This window comes from Canis lupus, chromosome 20, assembly GCF_048164855.1.
Source record: "Canis lupus baileyi chromosome 20, mCanLup2.hap1, whole genome shotgun sequence".
In the NCBI taxonomy this organism is placed as follows: Eukaryota; Metazoa; Chordata; class Mammalia; order Carnivora; family Canidae; genus Canis; species Canis lupus.
This window is the reverse complement of record NC_132857.1, coordinates 32,807,053-32,828,536: the sequence shown is the minus strand read 5'-3', so window position 1 is coordinate 32,828,536 and position 21,484 is coordinate 32,807,053. Positions and strand designations below refer to the sequence as shown.

At 37.2% G+C, this 21,484-nt stretch overlaps 1 long non-coding RNA gene across 8 annotated transcripts in view; it reads right to left on the bottom strand.

Annotated features, from left to right (window-relative positions):
* Window positions 1-21,484, bottom strand: part of LOC140611833 (uncharacterized) — an 85,924-nt gene that overhangs the window by 46,162 nt on the left and 18,278 nt on the right. For 6 of the 8 annotated variants that reach the window (XR_012013082.1, XR_012013080.1, XR_012013081.1 and 3 more), the window contains exons 4-5: window positions 10,599-10,678; window positions 4,679-4,699 (exon numbers count right to left, since the gene is read on the bottom strand). This is a non-coding gene — a long non-coding RNA (uncharacterized lncRNA). Of the gene's footprint in view, window positions 1-4,678; window positions 4,700-7,833; window positions 8,202-10,598; window positions 10,679-21,106; window positions 21,409-21,484 lie in introns of those variants that run through there. The other 2 variants (XR_012013087.1, XR_012013086.1) reach the window with 2 other exon arrangements.

Below are 21,484 nucleotides of genomic sequence, written 5' to 3'. Positions count from 1 at the left end.
AATCTTAAAAGGCCAAAATAGAAATTTTAAATAATGGCAATCTTGAAGACCACAGATAAAGAAAAAGACTGAAGGAATCAGTGCAAATAATCATTTCAAGCACAGAGAAATAAGACAATAAATACTATTCCTAAATATGAAAACCAAACTTCTTACTAATGCACAGAAATATAGAAACTCAAGGCAATATTTGAAATGAAGAAATGAAAAAGATAACACATCTATATACCTACAAGTTAATTTCAAGAAAATAAAACTTGCTTTTGGAGAAAAATGTTAGGAATTAGGCAAATAAAGAGGAAGAAGAAAGTTAAACTCAGTGCCTGATTAGAAATATTAGGTTTCTCAACTTAATCATTTTATTTTCTTTGCTAACTTAATGAAAAGCTTTGGAAACAGCCAAGTCTCAGAAAGTTCTTACCAAAACTCATTTAATACTCTCTCAAATCCAAGAATCTTTCTCTCACACACATATACATATCCATATGAGTATACAGACCCAGTAGATTTTAAACACAAAATCAATAAATATGTCATCCAGGTATTAGATATTTCAACATTTAATATAAAAAGTACCATAATCAATAAATATGCTAGGTGTAAGAAATTTTCAGTTTTTGCAATATTTGCTCCATATTTCTAAAGCCTTCAAAAGGTTCTAGTTGAAGTGTCTTGTGTATTGTCATTCTTGGTCTAACTTTTCTCATTTCCTCTCTTTGCAGAAGATAGCGTATTACTGAGCATTAAACATTTTGATTGAAGTCATCCCATTTAAAATCTGTGTGGTATGAGTCCATCATAATTGTTTTACTCATTCTTTTATTTATGGACTTTTAAGATTATTTCTAATTTTCAATATTACAAAATGTTGCAGTAAGTATCAGTATCTTTATCTCTTAATGCACATGTATCAAAGTTGCCCGGAGTTCTAGACAGAAGTGGGAGTTCACAGTTGCAGTAGAAGTCAGCATGACTAAATCTCATCCTTTTCATCTGTCTTTGATTTTTTTCCTGGCCCTACTTCTACTTAATCACATTCACCAAAAGGGCAATAGGCTTTGAAGGGTATTATCGCCCAGCACTCTGTGATGGCCTGAAGCACATATTCTTTTCAAGAACAGCATGAAGTATACAGACTTAGTCCCATTCTACAGTCGAGGAAGGTAAAGTGAAGATGGACAGAATACATTTCTTAGATCTCAGCTAGCAAATGGCATATCCTGCATTGGAACTCAAAAGCCCGGGCTGTTTTAATCAAACTCAAAAGCCATGATAGAAGATGAATTTATAAGAAAGCTGCTGGAGAATATGTGCATATGTCTGTGTCTATGTTCTTGTATGTCTGTGTATAAAGAAGTACTACACAGCCTATAATCCAAATGGATCAGCCTCCCACTTACTATACACATGTGGGGTGCACACGCCGATACACATGCAAAACACACACACAATATAAAGGTTATTTCCAAAGCACATGACAACATCAGATTATAGATACTGCCTTTATCATAGTCTGAAGGCTGCTTTACGGAAGTCTCTGGTAAGAATTAATTTGAAGGATATAGTTGAAATATCTCCCTGCTGTCAAAATATTTCCTTTGTATACTTCAACAATGCCTGATAGTTCAACACTGAAGGTGCATTAATTTGTTGGCAGGCATTGGGATTTCCAAAGATTCTTCCTTTAAAATAAAATTTTTAGAAATTATAAAAAAGCATATTATGTCACTAAACTTTGAATAAGTAGACATTTCTAAAGCATTTGTAACTACTTTCCTTTTACATTTTGGGAGGAGTATGATGGTGAGGAATATAAAGAACCCTAGCGTGGGTATGTCCCACTAGGGTAGCACACAAAAGGGAATGAAAACCTGAGGCCAAAAACAGAGAAATTATTGCTGCAGGGACAGGCAGGAAAATGCCAGTGGTTACTTTAAAATTTCACCTAGCCTGGCCCCCAAAGTGTAAACACACTGAGTGTGTTCCAAATCTGGGTTGTCCACTGTGGTCAGCGCTAGGATTTCAAAGGCAATAAGACACGACCCATTCCCCAGGAGATCACAAAGCATGCAAATGATTGGTGACTAACTTTAACTCAAACAGAGTTGACCTGATACTTTGTAGTCCATTCCCTGCTTGCCATGGAACTAAAAGGAACAGCAGTGTGTCTCAAGAAACGTTGAAATGCCGAACCCTACAATGTGTTTTGTAAAGAGGAAGACTTCCTACAGAACCTCATTCAGAAACCTTCTCTAAATGTCCTCTTTGAACACCACTCCCCTTCCCTAACACAGCTGGTAAACTCTCCTTGTATCTCTTCTACCCCACAGCTCTCACTGTCAGACTTCCTCATTCTTCCTTTCCCTGCCTTCAGGTGCTTGGGCTTCTCCTGCCATCAGTCCCCATCACACCCACAACCTCAGCAGGGTTGGCCTTTCTGGACTGCTTTCTGCTCTGCTCATGTGGTTCTCTCTTCATTCTTTCAATTCAGAATTTCTCAAACTTGGCACTATTGACAGTCTGGGCTGCATAATTCTTTGTTGAAAGGGTTGTCTTGTGCATTGTAGGGTACATTCACAGCATCCTGGGTCTTTACCCATTGGGTACCAGTAGCACATCTCTAGTGTGAGCATCACAAACGTCTCCAGACACTGCCAAATGTTCTCTGGGGGGACAAATGATTGAGAACCACTCTTCTTTTGTATACATTTTCTCTTGTTACTTTAAAAAATTGCAATACAGAGTAGAAAAAGATGTCATGAGGATATGTTGCCATATACTGGCAAACTCTAAGCCAGGGGTAAATGGTGGTCCAGTAAGACCAAAGAAAAGACCCAGAGACAGTGATGGAAACATGAATTTATTGGAGGAACTCATGTAGAGAGGGGCCAGGAGTGGCCAACTGGACAAAGCATCTGCTGCTAGGATCTACATGAAACAAATAGCATAGCAACTAGCCTCACAACTACCTATAGCCCATCCCCTCTTTTCATGACAGTGTTCCAAGATCAAGGCATGCCAAGATCAATGGCCATCCAGATGTCTTTCACTACAAAGGAGATGTTCTGGGTTGGCCATTCCCAAAGTCTGTGACTTTGATGCTAAGCGATGTATTCTTCTATACATTCTGCCTAATGGGAATATAGAGGGAGGACGGGATCCCTTCTTTCTCAAGATTGTGATTAACAGGGGCATTCAGGGTGTGCTTGTGCAAACCAGCCTTCCAGCACCTACTACAAGGTGGGTACTAAGAAAGCACTTCACCCAAACTGGAGAATTCAGAGAGCTCCCTTTAGGAAATGTCAGAAACACACACAAGAGGTAGAGTTTTCCAGATTGAGATAAAATCAAGTATGAAGCCTGCTAGTAAATGAGAAAGGAAATTAAGGGCATCAATAGGAGAGTAGCAAACTATATAGCCAGGGGAGGTGGGCGGGAGGGAGAGGATGAAGAAGCTTGTGTGACTCCATGAGCAATTTAACATTCTCCTAAGGTCAAGAGGGGACCATGGAAGTACTGCAAACATACAAATAGTTTTATTTTAGAAAGTTATTCTGGTAGCCTTATGGGAGTAAATTAGAGACCAAGAAGAATAGAGAAAATTAGCAATGGCTCTCAAAGAACATTCCTATAATGTTTAGGATGGCGGGGTCACTGAGTGACACTGAACGCCAGTGTCCTTCTATATCAAGATTCTTTTAAAAAGTGTGAATTTTGACTATATACAAAGGAAGTCATAAGGTGCCTGGGTGGCTCAGTGGCTGAGCATCTGCCTTTGGCTCAGGTCATGATCCTGGGATCAAGACCGCATCAGGCTCCCCGCAGGGAATGGCTTCTCCCTCTGCCTGTGTCTCTGCCTCTCTCTCTGTGTCTCTCATGAATAAATAAGTAAAATCTTAAAAAAAAAAAAAAAAAAAAAGGAAGTCTCATTTTCACACACTTGAGTTTGGAAAGAAGAAAATAATATATCTATGAACTCTTAATCACAATTTTTACTATGTTTTATTAGAACTGTTTTTGTCATTTCCTCAATCTCCCAAATCTGAAGTTCCCCAAGGCTTAGCATTTGGACTCTTCTATCTTCACACCCTCCGGGGGCCTTATTTAGTCTCCAGGCTATAAATATAACCTATATTCTAATAAGTCCAATTAACATTTCTAGCAAGGCTCTCCACCCCCACCCCACCCCAATTCTAAACTCAACAACTGTTCAACCTACTCACTTAGATTGTACAAGGCATCGTTTACACAAAAGCAAATTCTGAAAAGCACTACCATTGATATATATTTTACATATATCTCTAACACATACATATTTTACATGTATCTGTAATACACACAACTCGTGGTCATTTAGAGTTTCAAACATGATTCCTTCCCCCTCCCCCCCAACTGGTTGCAAAGTGAGTTCCTATTTTTATAATCAGTCTTTACTCAGCTAATGTCAGCTATAGTGCTATATATACTTGAACATTAGTTATGAGGCTCACCCTTATATCTTAGTATTATGAGAACCAATGTTTCATTTGATACTCTGTGCCTCAAAGCTGCTTATTATTAAATCATGGAAGCACTATTACTTCCCAAATGGGTTGGCTTTAACCTAATCTCCAAATCCTTACAGGCACATGTCCATGGGCATGTTATTAACCGAGAGTACTTACTCATACAGCCTTACCAATGTGAAGAAACAGGAAATCTGGCAGAGAAAAAATATGAAATATTAATGGTCCATATTCTGTTACAAATTCTTCTGTACCAAAGAAACAAATGCAAAAATGATGATATATATAGCTCCCTTACTCTTGTGTAATGATATATCATGAAATGGCATATGTAATTTCCTAGTCTAACTAGTTATTTCAATATTACTTGGTAGAATAATATTTCATGCATATGAAAACCTTAGGTCCCATCCCACAATCCTTGATATTCCATTTTTGAGATGGAAACCATACCACATAATTTCTGTAATTATTATATGATTTTTTCATGGCAAATAATATGGTACAACCTAAGCTAGCAAAATAAAAAGAGAGAACTTACCATGGGATAGAGAATCATCTCAGATAGCCAAAGACAGATGTAGAAGCCTCAGAAATGAACCCGGAGCAAGTACTAGATCCCATGCAGTGTCTTTTGACTTCACTCTGTTTTGCCGTACTCAGCAAAACCATTTCATTCTTCTCTTATGTCTTAGTCTGCTCTCTTCTGATTCATTAGTTTGTGAGGTAGAGTTTGGCCAGTAATAATTCTTGGGCTTATACATCACTCTTTCCATCATGAGATAGAATAATTTTCTCTCATTCCCAATGTCTAATTCCTAGGGAAGGCATCATAATAATCTTGTCAAAGAGGTGAGGTTCTGCTCCACTGAATGATTCCTTGTGCTCAGGTATAGATTGAGGAAGTAGGCAGTTAATGGAAATGATTATAAGAAATTTCAAAATTGTCTGATATGGTACCTTTAATAAATTAAATTATATTATGTCATTTGCTGTTCTGGTTCAAAACACACCAAACAAACAGAGCAAGTCATGTCCTTAGTATTTGATGTTTTGAATTTAGGAAGAACTAAAATAAAAAGGGAGTAAGTGGAACCTCAATCTCTTTAACTCATTATGCTTTGCTAAAATAGTGACACTAAAGAGACTTTATTTTGCCCAAATTTGGGAGTTCTCCTTGATTTGATCCCATTCAATTTATCCAGATTTTATTCAACACATGCTTTCTGTAGAAGATACCTCAGCCCTTTTTCTTGCTTCCCTAATCTTACTCATTCCTCAAGTTTCTCCCCATCCTGTTTTTTATTAAACTTTCACTTTTTAATATACACTGTATGGGGGGCAAAAATTGCAAGAATAAAAACATTAATTTCTATTTTCAAGGAATTTATAATATTTTAATAAAGGGAAGGGAGACTTTCAAAATAAATAAATAATACCCTCTAATATAGGCAAAAAGAGAAGTATTTGGGTATCTGGAGAAGATTCGAAGAGAGGAATGACTAGCTATTTTGGAGTAAGGGAAAGTAGGAGATGGGGAGATGAAGTTCTGGAAGAATCCATATCACTGTAGTGATCCCTCCTCCCTGTGCTCCTGTTCCCCCTTTAGTTGATGCCATGGAATGTCATATCCATTGGATGCACTGTATTGTCTGTGTACTTTGTCTATTTAATGAGGTTATGACTTTGTGTGATGGATAGGAGTTATCCATCTTCTTCATTTCACAAAACACCTGCAAGCTCTCCATCATGGTGTTGTTTTCAATACTATTTATTAATTAATTTTTCACTTTTCGAAGTTTTAGTGCGTTGTGAAATCTGGGATTTTAACAATTTTTTTCAGCAATTGCAAGAAAAAGAATTATTTGATGCCTGAGAATGAAATAACTATTATCAGCCAAAGTGCTCTTTCTCTAATGCAGTAGAAAATGATGGGAAGGGCAGAGAATCCTGTCAAAAGTGTGTACGAGCTGCAAGTGTGTCATTCGAATGATCAGTCTTGTATATGCTTCACATAAAGCAAAGCTCTTCTTGTGCTTCTTCGTGTAGGCAGCTGGTTTGGGACTATTGCACCCTATGGTCTTCAGATGAGTGCTTAATCACAAACAAGGAGATTTTTTAGACACATGACAATAGCTTTTGTTTGAAAAGGACTTCAGAGGTTAGAAAATGCATTATCATCTTTGCATTAGTTAGCTCAGGCTGCCATCACAAGCCAGTACAGATGAGGCGGCTTAAATAACAGAACTTGATTTTCTCACAGATCTGGAGATCAGATCTGGGTATCAGCATGGCCATTCTCTGGTTAGATTTCTTTTCCCGGCTTATAGATGGCTGTTTTCTTTGGTCCCGTTGCCTGGGCCTTTCCTCTGTGTATGCAGGAGGGAGACGGAGAGATAAAAAGAGAAAGAGAGGGAGAGAACTCTCTGGTGTCTTTTCTTATAAGGGCCTTAATCCTATCAGATCAGAGCCCCCCCTTATGACCTCATTTAACCTTAATTACTTCTTTAGAGGCCCCATCTCTAACTATAGCCACACAGGGGTTAAGGCTTCACCATACAAATTTTGGGGGCACACAAACATTAAGTCCAGAATTAATCTGCTACCATCTGTAATCCTCAGATCAGTGAAGGAGGGCAAGGATTTATATCACCATTTGTCAATGAAGACAATGAAGATTCAGGAGCTTGAGGGTTGTTCCAAATCACTGAAACGGGAAAAGGTAAAACTGAGACCTATCATGTCTCAGTACCTTTTTTCCATGTTTCTCTACTTTAAGAGTGCTGGTAGCAACTTTGAGATCAGTAAGGAAGTCCTGTGGAATGCTAGGTAATATGAATTTTAACGTGAAAGAAATCTACCCTTTTATGTTGGCTTTTTTTTTTTTTTTAAAAAAGACTTTTTCAGATGCACCTAGAACCCAGGGGATGGGCAGAGGGTCAGGAAAGGAAAGCAAGAAGAAATGAAACAATAATGAGGCTTCAGGGTACCCCCTACCATCTTCAGATCTAAAGCTGACAACAGTAGAAGTAGGGGAAGCAGTGCAGAAACGTGTTGTGGATCTCAGTGTTTGTTAAGAGGTACTTTAAAGAAACACTCTTCATAGCAATACGGTGGATCATAATGGTAGGATTATATTTACTAGATGTTAAAACTCGTTCTTTAGTCGTTAACCTTTTATAAGTACTCATCAGCAGTGTATTTCTTTAGAGTCTGAGATACAAAAAGGCCATGCCCGTTATTCATTATTTTAAACAACATGATAAAGAGACATGATACAAAGTAGAATTTTGGAGAAGAACGTCTTTTACTATGTGATAAAATTTGTATTTTCAAAGGGAAAAAAAATCCAACGGTAATAACAACAATAGCAACAAAAAGACAAGAAATCAAGCTTCTGGATTTCTAAGGATTCTCATTAATTTTTCCTTAAATGTTTTAGCCTTTTTTTTTTTTTTTTTTTTTTTTTGACAAAGCACGATGCTAGCTTTGGTGTGATGAACGACCAAGGAGATGGAGATGTACACCTTTCTTTGAAGTGAGGATCATTCAGGCTTCCCTGGTCCTTAGAAATGTCTCATGTTGCCCATTGTCTGCTTCCATTGGCTCTGAAGGAGGCCACCATCCACATTCTGTGCACTTTCCTCTTACCCTTCCACTCTGCACATCCATCACCAAAGCACTGTTCTCAGGGACCTGGGCTCATAAGTAAAGAGAATTGGCTTCATATTTTCCTCTGGAGGAAGGACTTTTTCTTAACTGCTTAATGTATCAGTTAACTCCCTCTTGTCTGCTTAAGGTACTCAGTTACTCGCCAGTGTTCACAGGGTCAGTTGTGGACTCTAGAACTCTCCAGGAAGTTCTATGTCCCAGGCCTCTCCTCCAATCCCTCACCCTTCACCATTCACATCCAAGGCCAGGCTGGCTCTTGACTCTCTGCCTTTATTCTTATCATTAGTAATAGTACTGGTATTATTATTATAAAAAAACACATAAAGTTTACCATCTTCACTATTTTTAAGTGTTAACATCCAGTGATGTTAACTATATGGACATTGTTGTGCAATAGGTCTCCAGAACATTTTCATCTTGCAGAAATGAAATTCTACACCCAATAAATAACTTCTCATTTCCCTCCCTTCTGACCCCCTGGAACCATCCTTCTATTTTTTTTTTGTTTGTTTGTTTGTTTCTAAGAGTTTAACTACTTTAGATACTCGTATAAGTGGAATCATGGAGTATTTGCCTTCTTATGCCTAATTTATTTCACTTAATACAATGTTCTCAAGGTTCAATCATGTTGTAGCAGGTGACACAATTACCTTCTCATTTAAGGATAAATCATATTCCGTTGTATGTATATACTACATATTGTCAATCTATTTGCCTTTTGATGGTAGCTTCTACGTTTAGTTATTGTACATAAATGCTGCCAAGTAAATGAAAAGCTGTACAACAAATGAGTGTGTAAATATTTCTCTCAGATCCCATTTTTAATTCGTTTGGATATATATCCAGAAGTAGAATTGTTGGATTGCATGGCAATTAAATTTTTAAAATTTGGGGAAATTCTATATTGTTTTCTGTAGCAGCCACACTGTTTTACATTTCCATCAATCATGTATAGGAGTTCCAATTTTTCCACATCCTCATTAATACTTTTTATCTTCTGTTTTTTTTTTAAGATTTTATTTATTTATTCATGAGACACACACACACACACACACACAGAAGGAGAGAGAGAGAGAGGCAGAGACACAGGCAAAGGGAGAAGCAGGTTCCATGCAGGGAGTCCCACGAGCGACTCAATCTTGGGTCTTCAAGATCACGCCCCAGGCTGAAGGCAGCGCTAAACCACTAAGCCACTAGGGCTGCCCCTATCTTCTGTTTTGTTTTTGATTCTGGCCATACTAATGGGTGCGAGGTGATACCTTATTGTGGTTTTATTTACTTTTTTTTTATTGCAGTATTAATTCATATTTCCCTGATGATTAGTGATACTGAACATCATTGTGTATGCTGGTTGGTCATTTGTATATATTCTGTGGAGAAATTCAAGTCCTTTTCCTATTTGTTTTATTCAGGTAATTTGGGGTTTTTGTTGTTGTATTGTAGGAGATGTTTATATAATTTAGGTGGTAGAAGTGATCTGCAAATATTTTCTTCTATTCCGTATATTGCCTTTTCATTCTTTTTGTTAAAAAAAAAAGATTTTATTTATTTATTCATGACAGACACAGAGAGAGAGGCAGAGACATAAGCAGAGGGAAAAGCAGACTTCCTGCGGGGAGCCTCATGTGGGACTGGATCCCAGGACTCCGGGATCACCACCTGAGCCAAAAGCAGACGCTCAATCATTGAGCCACCCAGGTGCCCCATCCTTTTCATTCTCTTAATTGTTTTCTTTCCTGTGCAGAAGTTTGTTGTTGTTGAAGTTTGATGTAGCCCATTTTGTTTATTTTTCTTTTTGTTGCCGGTGCTGTTGGTGTCATAATAATAAAAAAAAATTATTGCTGAAGTCAATGCCATGGAGCTTTCTCCATTTGTTCTCTCCTAGGAGTTTTAGTTATAATTTCAGATCTCACATCTATATATTTAATTGTTTTTGGGTTGTTTTGTGTCTATGGTGCCCCGTGGGGGTCACAGTCATTCTTCTGCAAATTGAGATCCAGTTTTCCCACCACCATTTATAAAGAGACTCAAATTCCCCACCAGATAGACTTGGCACTCTTGTTGAGGATGATATGACCACATAGGTCTGAGCTTTCTATTCCATCCCTTTGGTTTGTCTTTAATCTAGCACTGGATTTGATCCAAGCACTGATTTGATTACCATAGCTTCAGTTTTATAACAAGTTTTGAAATCAGGAAGTATGATGACTCCAGCTTTGTGTTTCTTTCTCAAGACTGTTTAGGCTATTCATAATATTCAACCATAGAAGTATTTCAAAATTTTCTTGAACATTTCCTAATGTGGGATCATTAACATTTTATTTTTTATTAGTATCAATGACAGAGCCATAAACATCTGTGAACTGAGAAGAGTTCTTGTCGACTAAAAGCATAGGAATAAATTAAGGGTCTGCCACTTACCAGTTGGGTATCTTTGGACAATTTTCTTCATGTCCTGATCTGGCACCTCATCTAGCAAACAGAGTGTACCACTCACAGAGCTGTTGTGAGAGATAAATGAATTTGTATGCATAAAGCAATTAGAACAGCACTTTATACCGTAGGAGCTTGGTAAAGGTTGGTTATAGCCTTTTATTCCTGCTATGGCTTCTGCCATATCCTAGAGATAGAATTGTTGAACTGTTTGTTCCAGTTGTGAAATAATTGACATATATCACTCTATAAGTTTAAGGCATACAATATGATGATTTGATTTACATATATAGTGAAATGATTACCACAGTAAGTTCAGATAACACCCCTTCTCATAGTGATACAATAAAAAAAGGAAAAAGAAGAGAAAATAAAGAAAAGTTCTTGTGATGAGGACTTCTAGGCTTTACTCTGTTAGTAACTTTGCTATATTGTTAGCTGTAGTTATCATGCTGTACATTACATCCCTAGTACTTATTTATCTCACAAGTCTGATCTCTTTTTCTGTGAGTTTGTTTTTGTTTTGTTTGCTTTAGATTCCACATATGAGTGAGATCATTCTATTTCACTTAGCGTAATGCCTTCAAGGTTCATTCATATTGTTGCAAGTGGTAGGATTTCTTCATTTTTTATGGCTGGATAATATTCCTGTGTATGTGTGTGTGTGTGTGTATGTATGACATTTTATATATATATATATAAAATATATCTCACTATATATATATCACAACTACTTTATCCAGTCAGTGGATATTTAGGTTGTTTCTATGTCTTGGCTATTGTAAGTGATGCTGCTATGAATGTAGAGATGTATATATCTCTTCAAGTTAATGCTTTCATTATCTTTGGATGTATATCCATATATATTCTCCACAGCATTCAGATGTTTTCACCAGCCCTTCTGGTCAGATGGGGTTGGCAGACACTCTCTACAGTGGGTAGGGACATGTTTCAGTCTTTATGCCTGGTTGGGAGGGGGAAGGGCTAATCCAGGGTACTCTCAATTTGCCAGTCTCAAGGTTTGGAAGGGTCCAGGATCTATTCATAGTCTTGTGTATGAATCAATCCTTCTGCCGGTGCATAGCTCAGAAAGCCTCCATATCTGCTACATGGGTTGTTCTGGGGATAACCAGTTCTGTCCACCTCTCAGTTCAAACATCCTGGGTTACATGACTTCTTGGAGCCATTTTCAGCCCTTCCAGTCAGAGAAGGCTAGAAGGTACTCTTCACAGCAGGTGGGGCTATGACTCAACATTTTCCTGGGCATGAGTAAACCAGGCTCTAAGACTGGCAGGACCCCTTGTTTGAGTATCCAAATCAGGCAGATTTGCACCCCACCAAATTCCCTGGTCACAGTGTGCTCCCAACCTTGTTCTGCAGATGAGCAAAGCTAGTAGTTGGGATTACTACTTAGGCACTTTAGGTATGAACTTGATTTTCCAAGATCTTGTGCTGGTTGCAACAAGCATCTACCTCCTTCTCTGTTACAGATTCCCAATGGTTGGGCCCTGTAGATTCCCCTGAAATCTTCAGGGTGCAAGAACAGAGTAGGGACTCCCACAAAGTGACCCACAGTGCTGAGGAAGGCAGGTTATTCCCTAGGGTAGTCTTTTCCTACTAGAGGAACCTGAGACTCAGAGGAGACTTCTTTTTGTGGTGCTGAACTGGCCCAGGGGAGGGGAAGTGCTGTCAGTGAATAGGCCCTTCTGTTCCCTTCTAATGAAGCCTGATTTAGTCTCCATGGTACAGAGCATTGCTTCAATTGTACCTCTGTGTTCCAGGATTTTCTTCATGGTGTCTTGATCTCAACTAGATGCAATTTGTTTTTCTTGGAGGATGAAGTCAGAAACAATTTATATTACCATTTTGGTGAGGTCACTCACTTATTGAACACTTTTAAGGCTGTACTGTTTATTGAATTTGGTTGTTTTAGTTGCAATTTTAAAAAATTATCCTCATGGTGAGGTGGATATGTTTTATAAACATTTATACTAAAAAAAAAAATTTTACAGGTTTTCTAAGGTTCTTAATCTGGAGTCTTTTGAAGGTCTGAATCGTAATTATTTCTTAATTTTCATTTCTCCTGAATCAGCCATCCTCGCTGTCAAGTTTGGGTATTGCCAGAACGATAATCACTTAAATAAGAAGAGTCATGTGTAAGCTGTTGTTTTGGAAACTGGCAGGACTCTGCAGTTTGGAACATGAGGAAAATGAATAATCTCCCACATATAGCACATCAACATCACTGTTGGGCATTCTGCTGAAACTAACTTTGCCTTTTCCTTTCTGTTTTGAGCATAAAAAGATAAACTCTAAAACTGAATGTCAACGAGATGGAAAAATGTGGACAAGGAGAGTCGGAATAAGGGTAGTGAAAGAGAGTGAAAAGATCCTTGTTTGTGATTGAAGCCCATTTAACTTATTCTTTTTTCAATCAGTATTTGGGACATTAAGTTCTTTTCAGTTTTTTTTATTCTTCCACACCAGTGAAGAATTGTAGGATGTTGTTAGGAAGTAATGTATATAAGTCAAATTGAACCAAAGAGACAAAACCCTGTATTGTGAATAACATTTTTATGATAGGATAAGACCTTACACAATTGTGACTGAATCTAGAAGGTAAGGAACTGGAGGGGAAATTGAAGAATTGGTGAAATGTTACTATCCTGCTCTTTTGAAAAATTGCACCAGATTAATACCTTTTTTTTTTTTTACCAAGAATAAACTTATATTGATATATCATCATCATCATCACATCATCATCATCATCATCATCCTAAATCCAGAGTTTACCTTAGAATTCACTCTTAGTGTACATTGTCTTGGATTAGGCAAATGCACAATGACATATATCTGTCATTATCATATTTTGTAGAGTATTTTCACAAGTCTAAAATTCCTCTGTGCTTTGCCCACTTACTTGCAGCCCTTCACTCTGTCCATAACTAACATTTTTATTGTCTCCAATGTCTTGCCTTTTCCACAATGCTATTTATTTGGAATCACACAGTGTGTAACTTTTTCAGATTGTCTACTTTCACTTAGTGATACGCACTTAAGTTTCTTCTGTGTCTTCTCATGGCTCTGTGGCTCATCTCTTTTTAGCACTGTATAATATCCCATTGTTTATAAGTACCGCAATTTATTTATCCATTCACTTACTGAAGGACATCATGGTTGCATCAAGTTTTGGCAATCATGAGGAAAACCACTGTAAATGTCTATATGTAAGTTTTTGTGTGGACATGTTTCAAAGTCCTTTGGGTAAATACCAAGTTGTGCAATTTCCAGATTATATGTTAACAGTATGTTTAGTTTTGTATGAAACTGCCTATTTCCCAAAGAGGCAGTGACCTTTTGAATCTTTACCAACAATTTATTAGAATATCTGTTTCTCTGCATCCTCAGAATTGATGATGTTGATGTAGATTTGGGCCATTCTAATAGGTGTGCAGTGGTGTCTAATCATTGTTTTAATTTGTATTTCCCTGATGATATATCATGTGGAACTTATTGCAATAATTTTAAAACTATGTATTACATTTATCATTTTCTATTATTGCCATTAAATTGTTAACTTACACTTTTAGAAATTTATTTTTTTTAATTTATTATTTATGATAGTCGCACACAGAGAGAGAGAGAGAGGCAGAGACACAGGCAGAGGGAGGAGCAGGCTCCATGCACCGGGAGCCCGACATGGGATTCGATCCCGGGTCTCCAGGATCGCGCCCCGGGCCAAAGGCAGGCGCTAAACCGCTGCGCCACCCAGGGATCCCTAACTTACACTTTTAAACGAATATTTTTTCTTACCTTTTACGCCAAACAATTTCTGTAGCCTATCCACAACAAAACAACCCCTCTGAGTGCTCCCTACTATTCATTTCCTTCCAACTGTGACACAGGGATCATCTGTGATTTTTATTCCAAGTAATTACTAGTTTCTATCTTTTACATTATATTTCAACAGCTATTTTGACCTATTACTATTATTTAGTGATACTGTTTTCACAATTTGTTTTATTAAAGAATTTATTTATTCGAGAGAGAGAGAGGGAGTGTGTGAATGAGTGTATGGGCAAAAGAAGAGAATCTTTAAGCAGACTTTCCATTGAGCACAGAGTCCTATACAGGGCTGGATCTCAGGACTTGTGAGATCATGACCTGAACTAAAACCAAGAATTGGACACTTAACTGACTGAACCACCCAGGTGCCCCTGTTCTCACAATTCATTCTGTATTCTACAACTTCCTTTTTCTTAAATATATTACATAACTGTATATATATAATGTATTATGTAATTATATTTAGAAAGGGCCTCTCTAATGGCAGTATTTCTAAGTCTATGTATGCCTGAAAAATATATATATATATTTTAGCTACTTAATACTTCTTTCAATGGACAGGTACCACTCTTATTCTAGTTTATTTTAAATAACATTTTTCCCATTTATTTTATTCTACAACTTAAAAATGATTTTTCTTTACCTTTTCAGTTGTACAATTTCATCACATTATGCCTAGCAATTTTTTTTGCATGCTTTGATTTTTTCTTTGCATTGATTCTGCCTTGAATTTTGTTACTATCACTATTCTGCTCTGAGAACTTACTGTCATTATTTCTTTGATTACTTCCCCTCCTTTATTCTCTCCTTCCTCTTGGTCTAGAATACTATTAGGTTTCTTTTGGAACTTTTATTTTTACTCTTCATGGTTCTTGACCTCCACAAACCATTTTCTACGAAGAGAGAAGCCATCTGCTCCATTCTTCACCACACTAACTCAGTTGTGGTAATTTGGTTACATAGTACAACTTGAATCCTTGGGGAAAAAAATTGATTTCACATTTTAAATTTCTGAATTCTTTATCTTTTTAGGGGTCCTGACAGGGTTGCCACTGAGGGCTTGTAAGGTTGCTCTTTTATTGGAAGTCAACCAGAGAACCTAAATCCTTTTAACATTACCTATTGATATCATCATTGAGTAAAGACTAGTGATAGCATCTTTAATGACTTACTTCTTTGGGGTCTGGTTATCCTTTGTTGGTCACAGATGACTGTCATATAAAAGACACCCTTCCTGCCCTCACCTAGGGCTTGTTCCCTTATGTCTGGTTTCCTTACACTTCAGCATTTTGGGGATTTCTGTGAACCTGATCGCATAGCCCCCTATCTATCTCTCCCTACCTAGCCCTGCCTGGCCTTTACTCACTGTGTTTGTTTGCATTTATTTTACTTCTCTTTCGATGTAGTTCTGATTATAGGAAATACTGGTTCAGATCACTAGAACTGATTTGAATGCATATTCTTAAACCAATAGGTTTTCCAGGAAGCCCCATTCTTCCTCTAAACCAAAAGTGTGCTTCTCATTCTGCAGGCTTTCTCTCCTGCTGGTTTCCCTTATCAATTAATTATCTTTCCTGAATTCTACAAATTGTTTGTGTTTGTGTGTACTTGTGTGTGCTTATACCAAGGCTATTATAGATTAAATATTTAAAATATCATAATGTCTTTCATATTTATTTTAAGGCCTTGAGGTAAGAGGTTTTATATATGTATATATATATATATATATATATATATATATATATATATATATTCCCCATCTTGATTCATCTTTTCTTATTGAATATAAGAAATACTTAGATTTTAAAAAATAGGAAGTATTGGTCTACCCATAGCTGAGAAGGTGATACTTACAATGAGTCTTGGAAAATAGATAAAATTTTATCAAGAAAAAAGTTTGTCACAACCTGAAATCCTAAGGAAATCTCATCTACTTGGATATTGTCAGAGGTTTGTTGCATCAGTCCAGAAACTCCTCTTGGTATTTAAGAAAGAGGAATTTTTATACAGGGACTTAAACACAAAGTATAAGAAGGCTTATGCTGCTATCCAAAAATCAGTAATTACAAAAAGCTGCTATCATCTTTAGGGTAGAGGAGCAGAAGGAAAAGTGGAGTTACACAGAGGCCATGCACGGTGTATTGATCAAGCGTTCAGGATCAGAAGTGGCCCCCGAAAACCCCCTATTGTGGCATAAGATTGTATTTTTCTCAGAATTAATAGAGCCAGAACAAGCCAATTTTCAGACAGGTAATGACAACTACTCTAAGGCTAATATATTTTTATCCTGTATTTTGGTTATAATAATTTTCATTGTATTTTTAATGGATTTAATTTCCCTTTCCATTTATTTGCATATTTTATTAGAAATCTTGGAATTACAAATGTTGAGTCAGATGAATATGTTCCATTGACTATTAAATATAACTCAATATGCAGCACCTTTGCACAACAAGGAGTTGGTGGTGTTTATTTGGAGTCAACATGGAAGATAATATTAGGAAATCTCATTGTATGTAGTTGAGGCAATGTGTAGAAAGTATTTTGAGGAGTAAAAGGAAGAATGAATGTTGCCAGAAAACAAAATGAACTCCTAGGTCTACCCTACACATCAATTAAAGTACAGGAAACTAAAAAAGGACTAGTTGGTACTAATATTTCCAACTTCTGTAAATTTTATGACTATTCAGTCATTATTGATATTTTAGGATGATTGGAGGATACTTTATGGCTTTCAAATTAAGTCCTCACTATTTAAGATAACAAATTACACAAAGAGTCAAAACTGAAAACATATTTTATACATATATAAACTTGTCAGGCACAAAGAGAAAATTAATTGGGAAATGTGCTTTTCCTGAGAAAAATATCAGGCACTGCTGTGTCCCAGCACGTGTGGACAATGCAGGCAGAAAATTCCTCTAGGGGAACAAGATGCTAGAAAGCTTCCTAAATTTACTTTTTGACCCCTTCAATACTAGCATGCTTGCACTTTTTGCCTGCATCATATCCCATATAGTCCAACTTTTCTCACAGGCTGGAGGATCATGTCAGAGTAGGGTCAAGCTTGGAAGGCCAGGAGAATGATTCCCAACAGATTCCATCTGCTGCCTATCTCAGTAATGCCACTTTCTGCAGCCCTGGGAGTTGAGTAAGTTCAACCAGGGAAAGGAGCTCTTGGAAAAGTGCAGCCCTTCTGGTGAAGCACGGGAGGATATCCTAAGGGCTATGAATAACAGCACAACAATGTAAAATGAATGAAATAAATCTCTTTTAAAAAATGAGAGAAGATATTATCCACATTAATCCTGAACACACAGTTTTGAGAAATAACCAGTGGTGCACACTCTGTGTATTTGTCAGCTATTGCTTAATAATGCTGCTACAAATAGATTCCTCATTCAGTGGCTTACCATGACAATTTAAATTTTTATTAGTTGTAACGTGTCTGTGGTTCAACTGGAATTAGCCTCTGGTCTTCTTTACATCTCTCCATATTCTCTTTGGAAGCTACAGTTCCAAAGACATAGTGTTAAGGATCACTGAAGTGCAAGGGTCCACCCAAATGTGCACGTACCTATAACACTGTGCTCATGTCACAACCACTAATATTCCACTGTGCAAGCAACTCAAGGGGTGGAGAAGACAAATCTGTTCACCATGAAGCCACCCCAAAGACCTGATTTTAATTCTTTTAAAGGAATAAGTAAAGAGTTGAGGGATTGATTCAATGTACCATTATCTACCCACTTGAACAAAATTATGTATTACCCTCACCTCTCCCATAAAGCACCCCAAAGTTCCATTTGTTTATGGCATCAGGCCCAAAGCCCAGGAGTTTGGGATCTATATCACATCTTGAAACAAATACTCTAGATTTGGAGACCCAGGAGCTCAAAGGCCACTTCACCTCCTCTAACCAGTCACCTTTGCCAACATTAGAACCACAGCACATAGGATGTAATAGAAACTAGATAGTTGTATGTAGCATTAGGTATGGAGACATGGTGGCTGAAAAAATGAACTCAGTGGATGAGTAGAAGAACTACAAGGATAAATCCAAGGAGTGGATAGTGAGTCTGAATATGACATTTTAGAACTCTCTTGAAGGCACCAGGAAGGGATAAAGAGATGGAAATAAAGACTGAAACACTGAAATAAGAAATATAGAATTAGAAGTCTCAACATCTGTTATAATAGGATTTTTAAGTGCTGAGAAAAAAAATAAATGGAGGGGAGGAAGTATTTTTAAAAATATAATCACAGAAAATTTTAGAATTGTTTAAAAATAGAGAACTTCATTTGACAGAGATGCTAAAGAGCCAAACAAGTAAGTAAGAACTGATATTCATAGCTGACACATTATATTTAAATATTGGAAGATTAGACATTAAGCAACGATTCTAATATGTTCTATGAATGGAAGAAGATTGTTTATAAGGAATACAATTCAGACTGAGTTAACCTTAGAGTTTTCAAAAGAATTACCAAATGCAAAAAGACAATAAACACTTTCAGAAAGATGGGATGAGGACTTCAAATTTGGAATTTCAGATCAAACTAAATTATTGCTTTAAAGTGAAAGATATTAAGGTCATAGGCACTTGAGAAAGTTTATTACAAAATAATTTACTTTGAAAGTTCTCATAGAAGAAGCAGTCTAGGAACTAGAAGGAAAAAGTCAAATCTAGGAGAAATAAAACTGAGATGGCAAATAATTTATTAAATTTATTGTATATATTTTTAAAGTGAAACATTTTTCAAGGTGCATATATATATATTTAAACATCAAATGGTATACTTTAAATATGTGCAGTTTATAGTATGTCATTTATAACTCAATAAAGCTGTAAAAAAACAGGCATACTAATATAAGAATAAATTGTGGCTGAGGATCACATGCCAGTGAGATTGGGTGAAGAAGTCAAGAAGGAGGTAGCAGTATAGGGAAGACATAAATAACCTAGAAGTCAATAAGATTATGAAAGAAAAAAAAAAAAAAAGGTGTTGATTTAATTAGTTAGTAAAAGCAACAGAAAAATTAAAACAATTTTCTTTTTCTTTTTTTTTTTAAGATTTTATTTATTTATTTGAGAGAGAGAGCCAGAGAGAAACACAATATAAATGGAGGGAAGTGGCAGAGGCAGAAGCAGACTTACTGCTAAGCAGAGACCCATGGGATGACGACCCAAGCCAAAAGCAAATGCTCAACCAACTGAGCCACCCAGGCGCCCCCAAAACAATTTTCAAAACAGAAGAAAATGTGATATGTACACTAGTATATAGGAAGAGAGGAAAAAGAAAATAAAAAAACTAAAGTAAAATAAAATGTAAACACATTGAGGTGGCAAATTTAAATCTATATACTTACAATAAATATAAATGACAGAGATGAAACAGGATCCAGCAGAAGGACTACAGATTGAGAACGGTTTCCTACAGAGCTCCATGACAATCTGATGCCACTGAGCATTTAAGGCAATGTGTCCTGTCAGGTGGTAGAATGTGCAGTCTGTCTGTCATACAGCTGCATCCAGAAGGCTGGCTCTCCCATCTCTGATCACACCTTTGGAGGTGCTGGTGTATACACAGCTGACAGTGCAGGTAGCGGCCAGGTAGCACATCACACTACAGTAATTCTAGCTACCCTGTAGAGCCTGAGTAAGGAAAGGGTTAAGGTTTAGGCAGGGAAAGGTAGGGGGCCCCTGACTAGGCTCTGAGACTATTCCTGGTAGGCAAAAGTACTAAGTCACAGTGAACAAGTGATAAGGGAATAGACCAGACCACCTGGCCCTGCCTTTTAGGGAGTATTTTTCTTTGGCAGCTTACAATGTAATCACAGAAAATGGCCAAACCTCAAAGTAAGTCATGAAGGGTGTTATTAATAGTCCTTGCTCAAACCAAGACAGCACAAGAATCTCAAGGCCACAAGCTCCCTGGTCAAGTTCTCAATAAAAGACTGACCCTAAAAACCCTCAGTGGCAACCCATTTGGGACCCGGCTCACTTTAAAGAGTTTTTTCTTTCCTTTCTGTTCTCATCTCCCCTTAATAAACTTTCACTTCACTTCACCCCTTTGTGTCCAAGAGATTCATTCTTCGACTCTGTGAGACAAGAACCCTGCAATCCTGTAACACTGAGATTCTGTACCACCCCACATGCAGGTCTATAGGACAATCTACACATGTTGCTGTTTCTGTCTCTGAAATTCCAAGGAATGTTATTTCCAGCTCTGGCATCACACATTGCTTATCTCAAAGGCCTCTCTAATAGAAACCTTAAGAGGATAGTAAAAAGGAGATTTGCCTTTCAGTAAGATGATGATCTAGGGATTCTGAATGGTCTTCTATTCCCTGAAAAACCTACATATGCTGGATAAATAACAGGAATGTGGTTTTAAGTACATTTTTAGCCCTATAGGAAGGAATGAAACATCTCTCAGGGTTAGAGGGGAAAATAAGGAGGAGTAAATTGACACTTAGCAGGTAGGTGAACATGAATCAGAGGAAAATGCTGCCCTAGGGACCTCCTGTGGCAGATGAACCAGATTGTTTATTAGAGGGATTAAGATCATAAACACATATAGGAAATAATCCAGGAGCAAGAGGGGGAAAAAAAAGCTTAAGAGAAAACAAAATTCAGGTAGTAAGCTATTGAGTATTTTTATTATTAATGTTCCATGCACACTGGACAAATACAGTTATATTCTCTTTCACCTTTGCCATCTCTCTGTGGAGACATGGCTCAGCTAGTCCATTGTTTCAAAGAGGATGAGGAGTATGTGGAACAATCTTGATTCGATCTGTAGCTTAAGATCAAGCTCAGCAGACACAGCTTACATCAGCTTCTCTCTTGGCTCAGTCTTGCCTCCCTTGTTCTTCTTAGGACACAGGCAAATCATGGCCCCAATAAATTGTCTGCAACTAATTTTCTGAAAATCTAGATCAGCCAACCTGAAGACACATGATTGTTGCTTTAAGCTACTGAGTTTTCGAGTAGTTCGTCATATAGGATATTATAGTACTTGCT